The 16205-nt window shown below is 49.5% G+C and overlaps 1 long non-coding RNA gene across 1 annotated transcript in view; it reads right to left on the bottom strand.

Annotated features, from left to right (window-relative positions):
* LOC124046686 overlaps positions 1–2968 on the bottom strand; it is a 3870-nt gene extending 902 nt beyond the window's left edge. The window contains exons 1-2 of the long non-coding RNA XR_006841044.1: positions 2537–2968; positions 637–813 (exon numbers count right to left, since the gene is read on the bottom strand). This is a non-coding gene — a long non-coding RNA (uncharacterized LOC124046686). The remainder of the gene's footprint in view (positions 1–636; positions 814–2536) is intronic.
* Positions 2969–16205: the final 13237 nt, after the last annotated feature.

Here is a 16205-nt window from a genome sequence, read left to right as displayed (position 1 = left end):
GAACATGTCCCTGGGTCTAGAGCATGCCTCTGGGTCTAGAACATGTCACTGGGTCTAGAGCATGCCCCTGGGTCTAGAGCATGCCCCTGGGTCTAGAGCATGTCCCTGGGTCTAGAACATGTCCCTGGGTCTAGAGCATGTCCCTGGGTCTAGAGCATGTCCCTGGGTCTAGAGCATGTCCCTGGGTCTAGAGCATGCCCCTGGGTCTAGAGCATGTCCCTGGGTCTAGAGCATATCCCTGGGTCTAGAGCATGTCCCTGGGTCTAGAGCATGCCCCTGGGTCTAGAGCATGTCCCTGGGTCTAGAGCATGCCCCTGGGTCTAGAGCATGTCCCTGGGTCTAGAGCATGTCCCTGGGTCTAGAGCATGCCCCTGGGTCTGAGCATGCCCCTGGGTCTAGAGCATGTCCCTGGGTCTAGAGCATGTCCCTGGGTCTAGACCATGTCCCTGGGTCTAGAGCATGTCCCTGGGTCTAGAGCATGTCCCTGGTCTAGAGCATGTCCCTGGTCTAGAGCATGTCCCTGGGTCTAGAGCATGTCCCTGGGTCTAGAGCATGTCCCTGGGTCTAGACCATGTCCCTGGGTCTAGAGCATGTCCCTGGGTCTAGAGCATGTCATTATATGGCCCTGGTCTGTACCTCTTGTCATAGCTCTGTCCCTGGTCTAGAGCATGTCATTATATGGCCCTGGTCTGTACCTCTTGTCATAGCTCTGTCCCTGGTCTAGAGCATGTCATTATATGGCCCTGGTCTGTACCTCTTGTCATAGCTCTGTCCCTGGTCTAGAGCATGTCATTATATGGCCCTGGTCTGTACCTCTCGTCATAGCTCTGTCCCTGGTCTAGAACATGTCCCTGGGTCTAGAGCATGCCCCTGGGTCTAGAGCATGTCCCTGGGTCTAGAGCATGCCCCTGGGTCTAGAGCATGCCCCTGGGTCTAGAGCATGTCCCTGGGTCTAGAACATGTCCCTGGGTCTAGAGCATGTCCCTGGGTCTAGAGCATGCCCCTGGGTCTAGAGCATGTCCCTGGGTCTAGAGCATGTCCCTGGGTCTAGAACATGTCCCTGGGTCTAGAGCATGCCCCTGGGTCTAGAGCATGTCCCCTGGGTCTAGAGCATGTCCCTGGGTCTAGAACATGTCCCTGGGTCTAGAGCATGCCCCTGGGTCTAGAGCATGTCCCTGGTTCTAGAGCATGCCCCTGGGTCTAGAGCATGCCCCTGGGTCTAGAGCATGTCCCTGGGTCTAGAACATGTCCCTGGTTCTAGAGCATGTCCCTGGGTCTAGAGCATGCCCCTGGGTCTAGAGCATGCCCCTGGGTCTAGAGCATGTCCCTGGGTCTGGGTGTCCCTGGGTCTAGAGCATGCCCTGGGTCTAGAACATGTCACTGGGTCTAGAGCATGCCCCTGGGTCTAGAGCATGCCCCTGGGTCTAGAGCATGTCCCTGGGTCTAGAGCATGTCCCTGGGTCTAGAACATGTCCCTGGGTCTAGAGCATGCCCCTGGGTCTAGAGCATGTCCCTGGGTCTAGAGCATGTCCCTGGGTCTAGAGCATGCCCCTGGGTCTAGAGCATGTCCCTGGGTCTAGAGCATATCCCTGGGTCTAGAGCATGTCCCTGGGTCTAGAACATGCCCCATGGTCTAGAGCATGCCCCTGGGTCTAGAGCATGCCCCTGGGTCTAGAGCATGTCCCTGGGTCTAGAGCATGCCCCTGGGTCTAGAGCATGCCCCTGGGTCTAGAGCATGTCCCTGGGTCTAGAACATGTCCCTGGGTCTAGAGCATGCCTCTGGGTCTAGAACATGTCACTGGGTCTAGAGCATGCCCCTGGGTCTAGAGCATGCCCCTGGGTCTAGAGCATATCCCTGGGTCTAGAGCATGTCCCTGGGTCTAGAACATGTCCCTGGGTCTAGAGCATGCCCCTGGGTCTAGAGCATGTCCCTGGGTCTAGAGCATGTCCCTGGGTCTAGAGCATGCCCCTGGGTCTAGAGCATGTCCCTGGGTCTAGAGCATGTCCCTGGGTCTAGAGCATGTCCCTGGGTCTAGAACATGCCCCATGGTCTAGAGCATGCCCCTGGGTCTAGAGCATGCCCCTGGGTCTAGAGCATGTCATTATATGGCCCTGGTCTGTACCTCTTGTCATAGCTCTGTCCCTGGTCTAGAGCATGTCATTATATAGCCCTGGTCTGTACCTCTTGTCATAGCTCTGTCCCTGGTCTAGAGCATGTCATTATATAGCCCTGGTCTGTACCTCTTGTCATAGCTCTGTCCCTGGTCTAGAGCATGTCATTATATAGCCCTGGTCTGTACCTCTTGTCATAGCTCTGTCCCTGGTCTAGAGCATGTCATTATATGTCCCTGGTCTGTACCTCTTGTCATAGCTCTGTCCCTGGTCTAGAGCATGTCATTATATAGCCCTGGTCTGTACCTCTTGTCATAGCTCTGTCCCTGGTCTAGAGCATGTCATTATATAGCCCTGGTCTGTACCTCTTGTCATAGCTCTGTCCCTGGTCTAGAGCATGTCATTATATAGCCCTGGTCTGTACCTCTTGTCATAGCTCTGTCCCTGGTCTAGAGCATGTCATTATATGGCCCTGGTCTGTACCTCTTGTCATAGCTCTGTCCCTGGTCTAGATCATGTCATTATATAGCCCTGGTCTGTACCTCTTGTCATAGCTCTGTCCCTGGTCTAGAGCATGTCATTATATGGCCCTGGTCTGTACCTCTTGTCATAGCTCTGTCCCTGGTCTAGAGCATGTCATTATATAGCCCTGGTCTGTAAATATTGCTATGGTTTTTAATCCCGATGGATCTATATGTTTTCAGGTTTCTGCCCATTTTCTCCCTCGCTCTTTCCCATTCCTTAGCCAATGGGAAAACTGTTCATGGTTGAATTTTTTATATTTTTTATAATCAATTATCTTTTACACACTTGATCTGATTCTGTGGCAGGCATTACGTCTCCTGCCTGATACAGAGGGTCTGTGGCTGTCCCCTGTGGCTGTCCCCTGTGGCTGTCCCGGTCTCTGTCACTCTGGCTGTCCCCTGTGGCCGTCCCGGTCTCTGCCCCTGTCCTTGTGGCTGTCCCGGTCTCTGTCCCTGTCCTTGTGGCTGTCCCGGTTTCTGTCCCTGTCCTTGTGGCTGTGGCTGTCCCGGTCTCTGTCCCTGTCCCTGTGGCTGTCCCGGTCTCTGTCCCTGTCCTTGTGGCTGTCCTGGTCTCTGTCCTTGACCTTGTGGCTGTCCCGGTCTCTGTCCCTGTCCTTGTGGGTGTCCCGGTTTCTGTCCCTGTCCTTGTGGCTGTGGCTGTCCCGGTCTCTGTCCCTGTCCCTGTGGCTGTCCCGGTCTCTGTCCTTGTGGCTGTCCCGGTCTCTGTCCCTGTCCTTGTGGCTGTCCCGGTCTCTGTCCCTGTCCTTGTGGCTGTGGCTGTCCCGGTCTCTGTCCCTGTCCTTGTGGCTGTCCCGGTCTCTGTCCCTGTCCTTGTGGTTGTGGCTGTCCCGGTCTCTGTCCCTGTCCTTGTGGTTGTGGCTGTCCCGGTCTCTGTCCCTGTCCTTGTGGCTGTCCCGGTCTCTGTCCCTGTCCTTGTGGCTGTCCCGGTCTCTGTCCCTGTCCTTGTGGCTGTCCTGGTCTCTGTCCCTGTCCTTGTGGCTGTCCTGGTCTCTGTCCCTGTCCTTGTGGTTGTGGCTGTCCCGGTCTCTGTCCCTGTCCTTGTGGCTGTCCCGGTCTCTGTCCCTGTCCTTGGGGCTGTCCCGGTCTCTTTCCCTGTCCTTGTGGTTGTGGCTGTCCCGGTCTCTGTCCCTGTCCTTGTGGTTGTGGCTGTCCCGGTCTCTGTCCCTGTCCTTGTGGTTGTGGCTGTCCCGGTCTCTGTCCCTGTGGCTGTGGCTGTCCCGGTCTCTGTCCCTATGGCTGTCCCGGTCTCTGTCCCTGTGGCTGTCCCGGTCTCTGTCCTTGTGGCTGTCCTGGTCTCTGTCCTTGTGGCTGTCCTGGTCTCTGTCCTTGTGGCTGTCCTGGTCTCTGTCCCTGTCCTTGTGGCTGTCCCGGTCTCTGTCCTTGTGGCTGTCCCGGTCTCTGTCCCTGTCCTTGTGGCTGTCCCGGTCTCTGTCCTTGTGGCTGTCCTGGTCTCTGTCCCTGTCCTTGTGGCTGTCCCGGTCTCTGTCCTTGTCCTTGTGGCTGTCCCGGTCTCTGTCCTTGTGGCTGTCCCGGTCTCTGTCCCTGTCCTTGTCTCTGTCCCGGTCTCTGTCCTTGTGGCTGTCCTGGTCTCTGTCCCTGTGGCTGTCCCGGTCTCTGTCCTTGTCCTTGTGGCTGTCCCGGTCTCTGTCCCTGTGGCTGTCCCGGTCTCTGTCCTTGTGGCTGTCCCGGTCTCTGTCCCTGTGGCTGTCCCGATCTCTGTCCTTGTCCTTGTGGCTGTCCCGGTCTCTGTCCCTGTCCTTGTGGCTGTCCTGGTCTCTGTCCCTGTCCCTGTGGCTGTCCCGGTCTCTGTCCCTGTCCTTGTGGCTGTCCCGGTCTCTGTCCCTGTCCCTGTGGCTGTCCCGGTCTCTGTCCCTGTCCTTGTGGCTGTCCCGGTCTCTGTCCTTGTGGCTGTCCTGGTCTCTGTCCCTGTGGCTGTCCCGGTCTCTGTCCTTGTCCTTGTGGCTGTCCCGGTCTCTGTCCCTGTGGCTGTCCCGGTCTCTGTCCTTGTGGCTGTCCCGGTCTCTGTCCCTGTGGCTGTCCCGGTCTCTGTCCTTGTCCTTGTGGCTGTCCCGGTCTCTGTCCCTGTCCTTGTGGCTGTCCTGGTCTCTGTCCCTGTCCTTGTGGCTGTGGCTGTCCCGGTCTCTGTCCCTGTCCCTGTGGCTGTCCCGGTCTCTGTCCTTGTGGCTGTCCCGGTCTCTGTCCTTGTGGCTGTCCCGGTCTCTGTCCCTGTGGCTGTCCCAGTCTCTGTCCCTGTCCTTGTGGCTGTCCTGGTCTCTGTCCCTGTCCTTGTGGCTGTGGCTGTCCCGGTCTCTGTCCTTGTGGCTGTCCCGGTCTCTGTCCTTGTGGCTGTCCCGGTCTCTGTCCCTGTGGCTGTCCCGGTCTCTGTCCCTGTCCTTGTGGCTGTCCCGGTCTCTGTCCCTGTCCTTGTGGCTGTGGCTGTCCCGGTCTCTGTCCCTGTCCCTGACCTTGTGGCTGTCCTGGTCTCTGTCCCTGTCCTTGTGGTTGTGGCTGTCCCGGTCTCTGTCCTTGTCCTTGTGGTTGTGGCTGTCCCGGTCTCTGTCCCTGTCCTTGTGGCTGTCCTGGTCTCTGTCCCTGTCCTTGTGGTTGTGGCTGTCCCGGTCTCTGTCCCTGTCCTTGTGGTTGTCCCGGTCTCTGTCCCTGTCCTTGTGGCTGTCCCGATCTCTGTCCCTGTCCTTGTGGCTGTCCCGGTCTCTGTCCCTGTCCTTGTGGTTGTCCTGGTCTCTGTCCCTGTCCTTGTGGTTGTGGCTGTCCCGGTCTCTGTCCTTGTGGCTGTCCCGGTCTCTGTCCCTGTCCTTGTGGTTGTCCTGGTCTCTGTCCCTGTCCTTGTGGTTGTGGCTGTCCCGGTCTCTGTCCTTGTGGCTGTCCCGGTCTCTGTCCCTGTCCTTGTGGCTGTCCCGGTCTCTGTCCCTGTCCTTGTGGTTGTGGCTGTCCCGGTCTCTGTCCCTGTCCTTGTGGTTGTGGCAGGCATTAAGTGTGTCTCCTTCCTGATACAGAGGGTCATGTTCAGTGTACTGATGGCCACAAACCATTATAAATCTGGCTTTCACAGACACAGGCATACAGACACGCACACACGCACGCACGCACGCACGCACGCACGCACGCACGCACGCACGCACACACACACACACACACGCACGTGGACACACACGTGCGCAACACACACGCATGCACAAACGAACACACACACGCAGCTTTCCAGCACAGAGGTATACTGGGGGCTCAGCTGTGTGGAGATGAACATGGACTATAGCTGTCAGTGCTGTGATTGAGGTTTAGGATGGGGGGGTCGGTGTGGAGAAGAGATTAACATGGACTATAGCTGTCTGCTCTGTGATTGAGGTTTAGGATGGGGGCTGGTGTGTGGAGATTAACATGGACTATAGCTGCAGCTCTGTGATTGAGGTTTAGGATGGGGGGGGGGTCGGTGTGGAGATTAACATGGACTATAGCTGCCTGCTCTGTGATTGAGGTTTAGGATGGGGGGGGGTCGGTGTGGAGATTAACATGGACTATAGCTGTCTGCTCTGTGATTGAGGTTTAGGATGGGGGGTCGGTGTGGAGATTAACATGGACTATAGCTGTCTGCTCTGTGATTGAGGTTTAGGATGGGGGGGTCGGTGTGGAGATTAACATGGACTATAGCTGTCTGCTCTGTGATTGAGGTTTAGGATGGGGGGGTCGGTGTGGAGATTAACATGGACTATAGCTGTCTGCTCTGTGATTGAGGTTTAGGATGGGGGGGTCGGTGTGGAGAATAACATGGACTATAGCTGTCTGCTCTGTGATTGAGGTTTAGGATGGGGGGTCGGTGTGGAGATTAACATGGACTATAGCTGTCTGCTCTGTGATTGAGGTTTAGGATGGGGGGGTCGGTGTGGAGATTAACATGGACTATAGCTGTCTGCTCTGTGATTGAGGTTTAGGATGGAGTGGGGGTCGGTGTGGAGAATAACATGGACTATAGCTGTCTGCTCTGTGATTGAGGTTTAGGATGGAGTGGGGGTCGGTGTGGAGAATAACATGGACTATAGCTGTCTGCTCTGTGATTGAGGTTTAGGATGGGGGGGTCGGTGTGGAGATTAACATGGACTATAGCTGTCTGCTCTGTGATTGAGGTTTAGGATGGGGGGGGTCGGTGTGGAGATTAACATGGACTATAGCTGTCTGCTCTGTGATTGAGGTTTAGGATGGGGGGGTCGGTGTGGAGAATAACATGGACTATAGCTGTCTGCTCTGTGATTGAGGTTTAGGATGGGGGTCGGTGTGGAGAATAACATGGACTATAGCTGTCTGCTCTGTGATTGAGGTTTAGGATGGGGGGGGTCGGTGTGGAGATTAACATGGACTATAGCTGTCTGCTCTGTGATTGAGGTTTAGGATGGGGGGGGTCGGTGTGGAGAATAACATGGACTATAGCTGTCTGCTCTGTGATTGAGGTTTAGGATGGGGGTCGGTGTGGAGATTAACATGGACTATAGCTGTCTGCTCTGTGTTTGAGGTTTAGGATGGGGGGGTCGGTGTGGAGATTAACATGGACTATAGCTGTCTGCTCTGTGATTGAGGTTTAGGATGGGGGGGTCGGTGTGGAGATTAACATGGACTATAGCTGTCTGCTCTGTGATTGAGGTTTAGGATGGGGGGGTCGGTGTGGAGAATAACATGGACTATAGCTGTCTGCTCTGTGATTGAGGTTTAGGATGGGGGGGGGTCGGTGTGGAGAATAACATGGACTATAGCTGTCTGCTCTGTGATTGAGGTTTAGGATGGGGGGGTCGGTGTGGAGATTAACATGGACTATAGCTATCTGCTCTGTGATTGAGGTTTAGGATGGGGGGGTCGGTGTGGAGATTAACATGGACTATAGCTGTCTGCTCTGTGATTGAGGTTTAGGATGGGGGGGCAGGAAGTCATAGAAGTGAAATGAACAGAATTGGGTCCAAAGATCTATAACCCAGAAGAGGAACATAAATAAAGGTGTATACTTTTTAACTTTTGGTTAACTACTGTCACCAGAAGTTCCCGGTGTTTAAGATAACAAGATTACAAGAAAGCTGAGTTGGAAAGCCCTGGTCCAGAGCTTCAAGACATCTTGAAGGATAAGACAAGTGGAGACTGTGATTAAACCTGATTTTCACTTGTTGCTGTCTCCTACACTAAACACCACAAAGTCTCGTCAAAAAGGAAAACATGAGAGAAGAAAGAAAGAGGTGGAAGAATGCGGTGGAAGAATGCGTTTGATTAGAGTTAGGTTTGATGTTCTGTGAAGAATCATGGTGGAATTGGAGGCCATTGTGTGTGATGGTAGAATGGTATTGTTGAACAGAGAGCAGGGAAGAGGAAACATGCACACTGACATTTCTTAATCTAATACGGCAATCAGGAGACTAAACTGAACACTAAGCCGTTGTATTACAATCCCTTTCATTCATCATCAAAAACTGGAAAAATGAAAGAGAAATGGAGAGAGAGAGAGAGAGAGAGAGAGAGAGAGAGAGGGAGTGAGAGAGAGAGGGAGAGCGAGAGTAGTGAGTGAGAGTGAAGCTGACTGTAGGCCTCTTGGGTGGCGTAGTGGTTAAGGGCGCTGTACTGCAGCGCCAGCTGTGCCACCAGAGACTCTGGGTCCGTGGGGCGACACACAATTGGCCTAGCGTCGTCCCGGTTAGGGAGGGGTTGGCCAGTAGGGATAACCTTGTCTCATCGCGCACCAGTGACTCCTGTGGCGGGCCGGGTGCAGTGCACAGTGTTTCCTCCGACACATTGGTGCTGCTGGCTTCTGGTTTGGATGCGCGCTGTGTTAAGATGCAGTGTGGGTTGGTTGGGTTGTGGATCGGAGGACGCATGACTTTCAACCTTCGTCTCTCCTGAGCCTGTATGGGAGTTGTAGCGACAAGATAGTAGCTACTAACAATTGGATGCCACGAAAAAGGGGAAAAAAATAATAATAAAAAAAGCTGACTGTAAATGAAAGTCGGTGCGTGAAGTCGGGGATGTTCATCTGCGACAGCCAGAAGTCGGACATTGTAGTGGTTTTCCAACAGCAAGGCTCAGATCAACATGGCAGTGTCAACATACTGTTTGTAGAAGTGTGTCTGTATAAATGTTGAAATGATCCCGAAGCTTTGTGTAAAGTTCATCCAGCCGACATACAGTATAGTCTAGCATTTTCTATAACCATAATGCAACACACTTTGAACGGTGGTGGACAACAACTTGACAATGATTCGCTCAAATGCGACGAGAGAGAGAGAGTGATCATTACATCTCTTATACTGGCCCAATGAGAATTAATCAGAAGCCATTAGACTGTATTAACTTAGCACAGCAGGGGCTGGGATCAGATCGCTCTCTCTCAACAGAACAGTACGCCATTACATTACAATCCTTTTAATTCATAATCAAAAACTGAAAAAGGAGAGAGATGGAGAGAAAGAAAGATAGAGAGTAAGAAAGAGAGGAGAGAGCAGGAGAGCGAGAGCGAGAAATTGCAGGGGGCAGAAATGCAGGTCATTACATCTCTTTATACTGGCACGATGAGAATTAATCAGAAGCCATTAGACTTTATTAACTCAGCACAGCAGGGGCTGGGATCAGATCTCTCTCTCGTTCTCTCTCTCTCTCTCTCATCAGAACAGTATGCCATTACATTCCAATCCCTTTCATTCGTAATCAAATGAGAGAGAGAGAGAGAGAGAGAGAGAGAGAGAGAGAGAGAGAGAGAGAGAGAGAGAGAGAGAGAGAGAGAGAGAGAGAGAGAGAGAGAGAGAGAGAGAGAGAGAGAGAGAGAGAGAGAGAGAGAGAGAGAGAGAGAGAGAGGTGTGTGTACAGGCAGTATTAGTACCAGCCTGACTGACTGAAAATACCAGCATGTGATTGGGCCAAATAGCATTCAAGTAATTATCTTTTTGTTTTCTCATGATTTGGTTGGGTCTAATTGTGTTGCTGTCCTGGGCCCTATGTGGGGTCTGTTTGTGAACAGACCCCCAGGACCAGCTTGCTTAGAGAACTCTTCTCCAGGTTAATCTCTCCATAGGTGATGGCTTTGTTATGGAAGGTTTGGGAATTGCTTCCTTTTAGGTGGTTGTAGAATTTAACGTCTCTTTTCTGGATTTTGATCATTAGTGGGTATCGGCCTAATTCTGCTCTGCATGCATTATCTGGTGTTTTACGTTGTACACAGGGGATATTTTAGCAGAATTCTGCATGCAGAGTGTCAATTTGGTGTTTGTGCCATTTTGTGAATTCTTGGTTGGTGAGCGGACTCCAGACCTCACAACCATAAAGGGCAATGAGTTATATAACTGATTCAAGTATTTTTAGCCAGATCCTAATTGGTATGTCGAATTTCATGTTCCTTTTGATGGCATAGAATGCCCTTCTGGCCTTGTTTCTCAGATCGTTCACAGCTTTGTGGAAGTTACCTGTGGCGCTGCTGTTTAGGCCAAGGTATGTATAGTTTTTTGTGTGCTCTATTGCAACGGTGTCTAGATGGAAATTGTGTTTGTGGTCCTGGTGACTGGACCTTTTTTGGAACATCATTATTTTGGTCTTACTGAGTTTACTGTCAGGGCCCAGGTCTGGCAGAATCTGTGCAGAATATCTAGGTGCTGCTGTAGGCCCTCCTTGGTTGGTGACAGAAGCACCAGATCATCAGCAAACAGTAGACATTTAACTTCAGATTCTAGTAGGATGAGGCAGACTGCAGACTTTTCTAGTGCCCGCGCCAATTCGTTGATATATATGTTGAAGAGGGTGGGGCTTAAGCTGCAACTCTGTCTCACCCCACGGCCCTGTGGGAAGAAATGTGTGTGTTTTTGCCTATTTTAATGGGACTCTTGTTGTTTGTGTACATGGATGTTTTTCCCCCAACACCACTTTCCATCAATTTGTATAGCAGATCCTCATGCCAAATTGAGTCGAAGGCTTTTTTGAAATCAACAAAGCATGAGAAGACTTTGCCTTTGTTTATGTTTGTTCGTTTGTCAATTAGGGTGTGCAGGGTGAATACGTGGTCTGTCGTACAATAACTTGATAAAAAGCCAATTTGACATTTGCTCAGTACTTTGTTTTCACTGCATATCTCATTGTAGTTATTGGGGTCAAATTTGTCTTCACTTTCGTTGATTGGGGTGATCAGTCCTTGGTTCCAAATATTGGGGAAGATGCCAGAGCTAAGAATGGTCTTGAAGAGTTTTAGTATAACCTATTGGAATGTGTTGTCTGTATATTTGATCATTTCATTGCTGAGGGTGTCAGGTTCTTGTCCGGTTCTGGCATTTAGGTCGCCACAGACTAGTACATGTCACTGGACCTGGAAATTATTGATTTCCCCCTCCAGGATGGAGAAGCTGTCTTCATTAAAGTATGGGGATTCTCGTGGGGGGATATAGGTAGCACACAGGAGGACATTTTTCTCTGTTAAGATCATTTCCTTTTGAATTTCTTGCCAAATGAAAAATGTTCCTGTTTTGATTCATTTAATGGAGTGAGTTAGGTCTGCTCTATACCAAATTAGCATAACCCCTGAGTCCCTTCCCTGTTTCACACCTGGTAGTTTGGTGGTTGGGACTACCAGCTTTGTAACCTAGAGGGCAACCAGTGGGTCCGTCACCTCTATACCAGGTTTCTTGTAGGATGACAATGTCTATATTTTTTGATTTCTTTGATGAAGTCCAGGTTCCTGCTCTTTAGGCCAAAGGCAGATGACATCAGGTATGGGATATTCCAGGATGAGATAGTGAAGGCTTTGTGTTCCATAAAGTGTTGAATGTTATTGGTCGTGTGGTTTGGCCTCAGGCCAGTAAGTGTGAGCAGAGCCTACTGAGCATCTGGTACATGCCATTGACTTGATGGTGGGGTGAATGGGGCGAGGTGCATGGGGCGAGGTGCATGGGGTGGGCAGGAGGGGCATAGGTCTGATCTGAGGGAGCCTAAATGGGTTGTGGGCATGGTTGACTTGAGGGTCCCGCAGATCTGGGATAGTGTCTCGCTGGTCTGGGCGAGGTGTCTATTGATCTGTTGTCCTTTATGAAGTGTTGGAGCTGCATTTGAGAGCGATATCCTTTAGGGTCTGGGCAAAGGTGGGCACTGCTGCCTTGTAGAGGAGGACCTGGTCATAAAGGCTGTCCAGGGTAGAGTGGTGGGCCAGGTAAACATTTGGTTTTGAGGCACAGTCACAGGAAATACTTGTGTTTCCCTGCTGTATGGTAGCAGGGTGGAAGTACTTTTGTGGTAGCAAGGTGGATGTCACCACATGTGCGTTGGGGACAGTAGAAGAAGCTTTTTCAATCACTCCCTTTGCTGTGGCCACCCTTTCCTGCTGTGCTCTCAGGTCGTTTGTGCCTGTGTGCATTATCATGTGGCTGGGTTACCTTAGTTGGTCCTCAGACAGAAAGTCATGGCCACGCTGGGTGTTTGGACACCAGAGTTTAGACACACTGTGTTTGGGAAAAAGTTATTTTTCTTGTATATATTTCCAGTTTGAGTCCATAAGGAGTAGTATCTGTGTCTTGTGTATGTCCTCAGTGGGCTTGGGGTTATTCATTTGTTTGTCCTGCTGTGATGTTGACGTGGTCAGGGTCTGGCGTGGACTGTCCTGCTGTGATGTCGACATGGTCAGGGTCTGGCGTGGACTGTCCTGCTGTGATGTCGACGTGGTCAGGGTCTGGCGTGGACTGTCCTGCTGTGATGTCGACGTGGTCAGGGTCTGGCGTGGACTGTCCTGCTGTGATGTCGACGTGGTCAGGGTCTGGTGTGGTCTGTCCTGCTGTGATGTCGACGTGGTCAGGGTCTGGTGTGGACTGTCCTGCTGTGATATCGACGTGGTCAGGGTCTGGTGTGGTCTGTCCTGCTGTGATGTCGACGTGGTCAGGGTCTGGTGTGGACTGTCCTGCTGTGATATCGACGTGGTCAGGGTCTGGTGTGGACTGTCCTGCTGTGGTCAGGGTCTGGTGTGGACTGTCCTGCTGTGGTCAGGGTCTGATGTGGACTGTCCTGCTGTGGTCAGGGTCTGTTGTTCCAGCTCCACCTGCCTTACATCTAGGTGGGTAAATGTATCCTGTATCTAGGTGGGTAAATGTATCCTGTATCTAGGTGGGTAAATGTATCCTGTATCTAGGTGGGTAAATGTATCCTGTATCTAGGTGGGTAAATGTATCCTGTATCTGGGTGGGTAAATGTATCCTCTATCCCCATTTCAATGAGGGGGTAGTACTCTGTGCTGGGAAGTTGACTTTCTGCTTGGGGTTGCTCGTCTGTGGGGTTATATAATGAAGAGGTCTGGTCTGACCCGCTCGGGGTGGGAGTATCTTTCTCAAGGGAGAGCTTCTCCTGCTGAGCTAATTATTTGATTTGGTGAAAGTCCAGCTGAAACTGTTTGGGGTTGCCATGTACCAATACCGTTCCAGACTTATAGAGATTTATATTGGGGCGGCAGGGTAGCCTAGTGGTTAGAGCGTTGGACTAGTAACTGGAAGGTTGCAATTTCAAACCCCGGAGCTGACAAGGTACAAATCTGTCATTCTGCCCCTGAACAGGCAGTTAACCCACTGTTCCTAGGCTGTCATTGAAAATAAGAATTTGTTCTTAAACTGACTTGCCTAGTTAAATAAAGATAAAATAAATATTAGATTTATATTAGCTGAGAGTCCTCAGCTAAGAGAGTTCTGAATTTAGTGTGCTGAGATAGCACCGTGCCATGCCAGGGGATGGTCTGTGTGTAAGATTGCGGAGGTTGCTGATGTTTCCATTTTTATAACAGTCAGCAAAAAGTATCTCTTGATTTTCCATAAGGAGCTTCATTTATTGCTCTTTTTGTGTCTTATTCTTTACATATACAGGTTACTGTATTTTAATTACCTCTGAACAGTGGGAGGCAGCTTCTACGGCCTCTCCATTTGGTTGGAGTAGACTCTCCTGCCATTGTTGGGCAAAAGGGCTTTGACACCTCTCACTTGACACGTCAGTGCTAATTGAAGTTGATCAAGCTTGGCAGCCTTAATTTAGCATTCAGTCCTTATAAAGTAATGTAATGTATTTTTCTTCTTGGCTTTTGGAAATAAAATATAGCTTCAGACTAAACATTACTCACTCAGTTCCAGGTTGGATGGTGTTTTCAGGTTTCTGTTGTTTTCCAGAGCATTTCAAATCAAACCAAAGTTTATTTGTCACATGCGCTGAATACAACAGGTATTTCAACCTTACAGTGAAATGCTTACTTACAGGCTCTAACCAATAGTGCAAAAAAGTTATTGTGAACAATAGGTAGGTAAAGAAATAAAACAACAGTAAAAAGACAGGCTATATACAGTAGCGAGGCTATAAAAGTAGCAAGGCTACATACAGACACCGGTTAGTCAGGCTGATTGAGGTAGTATGTACATGTAGATATGGTTAAAGTGACTATGCATATATGATGAACAGAGAGTAGCAGTAGCGTATAATCTTTGGTCGCTGTCAGGTGATTCCGTAATTCTGTCCAAAATCAGGTTGTAGGTTTTGAGTTTTGATTTGGAGTGAAGGTTATGTTGTAGAGGGTAGCATCCTGTTATATGTATATGACAACAAATCCAAGTTTATCTAACTCTAAATCTATCTCTTTCTGAAAATGCAGAGGCTCATCTGCTTATGACCTCTCCTCTCTCAATTCAATTCAATTCAAGGGCTTTATTGGGATGGGAAACATATGTTAACATTGCCAAAGCAAGTGAGGTAGATAATATACAAAAGTTAAATAAATAATAAAAATTAACAGTAAACATTCCACTCACAGAAGTTCCAAAATAATAAAGACATTTCAAATGTCATATTATGTCTGTATACATTGTTGTAACGATGTACAAATGGTTAAAGTACAAAAGGGAACATAAATAATGTATGCATAAATATGGGTTGTATTTACAATAGTGTTTGTTCTTCACTGGTTGACGTTTTCTTGTGGCAACAGGTCACACATCTTGCTGCGGTGATGACACACTGTGGTATTTACACACTGTGGTTTATCGAAATCAGGTTTGTTTTCGAATTCTTTGTGGATCTGTGTAATCTGAGGGAAATATGTGTCTCTAATGTGGACAGGAGTTTAGGAAGTGCAGCTCAGTTTCCACCTCATTTTGTGAGCAGTGTGCACATAGCCTGTCTTCTCTTGAGAGCCATGTCTGCCTACGGCGGCCTTTCTCAATAGCAAGGCTATGCTCACTGAGTCTGTACATAGTAAAAGCTTTCCTTAAGTTTGGGTCATTCACAGTGGTCAGCTATTCTGTCACTGTGTACTCTCTGTTTAGGGCCAAATAACATTTTTTGTTAATTCTTTCCAATGTGTCAAGTAATTATCTTTTTGTTTTCTCATGATTTGATTGGGTCTAATTGTGCTGCTGTCCTGGGGCTCTGTGGGGTGTGTTTGTTTTTGTGAACAGAGCCCCAGGACCAGCTTGCTTAGGGGACTCTTCTCCAGGTTCATCTGTCTGTAGGTGATGGCTTTGTTATGGAAGGTTTGGGAATCGCTTCCTTTTATGTGGTTGTAGAATTTAATGGCTCTTTTCTGGATTTCGATAATTAGTGGGTATCGGCCTAATTCTGCTCTGCATGCATTATTTGGTGTTCTACGTTGTACACGGAGGATATTTTTGCAGAATTCTGCATGCGGAGTCTCAATTTGGTGTTTGTAACATTTTATGAACTCTTGGTTGGTGAGCGGACCCCAGACCTCACAACCATAAAGGGCAATGGGCTCTGTAACTGACTAAAAGTATTTTTAGCAAGATCCGAATTGGTATATTGAATTTTATGTTCCTTTTGATGGCATAGAATGCCCTTCTTGACTTGTCTCTCAGATCGTTCACAGCTTTGTGGAAGTTACCTGTGGCGCTGATGTTTAGACCAAGGTATGTATAGTTTTTTGTGTGCTCTAGGGCAATGGTGTCTAGATGGAATTTGTATTTGTGGTCCTGGCGACTGGACCTTTTTTGGAACACCATTATTTTGGTCTTACTGAGATTTACTGTCAGGGCCCAGGTCTGGCAGAATCTGTGCAGAATATCTAGGTGCTGCTGTAGGCCCTCCTTGGTTGGTGACGGAAGCACCAGATCATCAGCCGGGTGCTGCAGACTTTTCTAGAGCCCGCGCCAATTCGCTGATATATATGTGGGGCTTTTGCTTTCACCCTGTCTCACCCCACAGCCCTGTGGGAAGAAATTTGTGTGTTTTTTGCCAATTTTACACTTGTTACACTTCACACTTGTTGTTTGTGTGCATGGATTTTATAATGTTGTATGTTTTACCCCCAACACCACTTTCCATCAAATCATGAGAAGACTTTGCCTTTGTTTTGGTTTGTTTGGTTGTCAATTAGGGTGTGCAGGGTGAATACATGGTCTGTTGTACAGTAATTTGGTAAAAAGTCAATTTGAGATTTCCTCAGTACATTGTCTTCATTGAGGAAATGTACGAGTCTGCTGTTAATGATAATGCAGAGGATTTTCCCAAGGTTACTGTTGACGCATATCTCACGGTAGTTATTGGGGTCAAATT

Source organism: Oncorhynchus gorbuscha, linkage group LG10 (assembly GCF_021184085.1).
Source record: "Oncorhynchus gorbuscha isolate QuinsamMale2020 ecotype Even-year linkage group LG10, OgorEven_v1.0, whole genome shotgun sequence".
Lineage (NCBI taxonomy): Eukaryota > Metazoa > Chordata > Actinopteri > Salmoniformes > Salmonidae > Oncorhynchus > Oncorhynchus gorbuscha.
The sequence above is the reverse complement of the archived record's forward strand: the minus strand, read 5'-3'. Positions and strand labels throughout refer to the sequence as shown.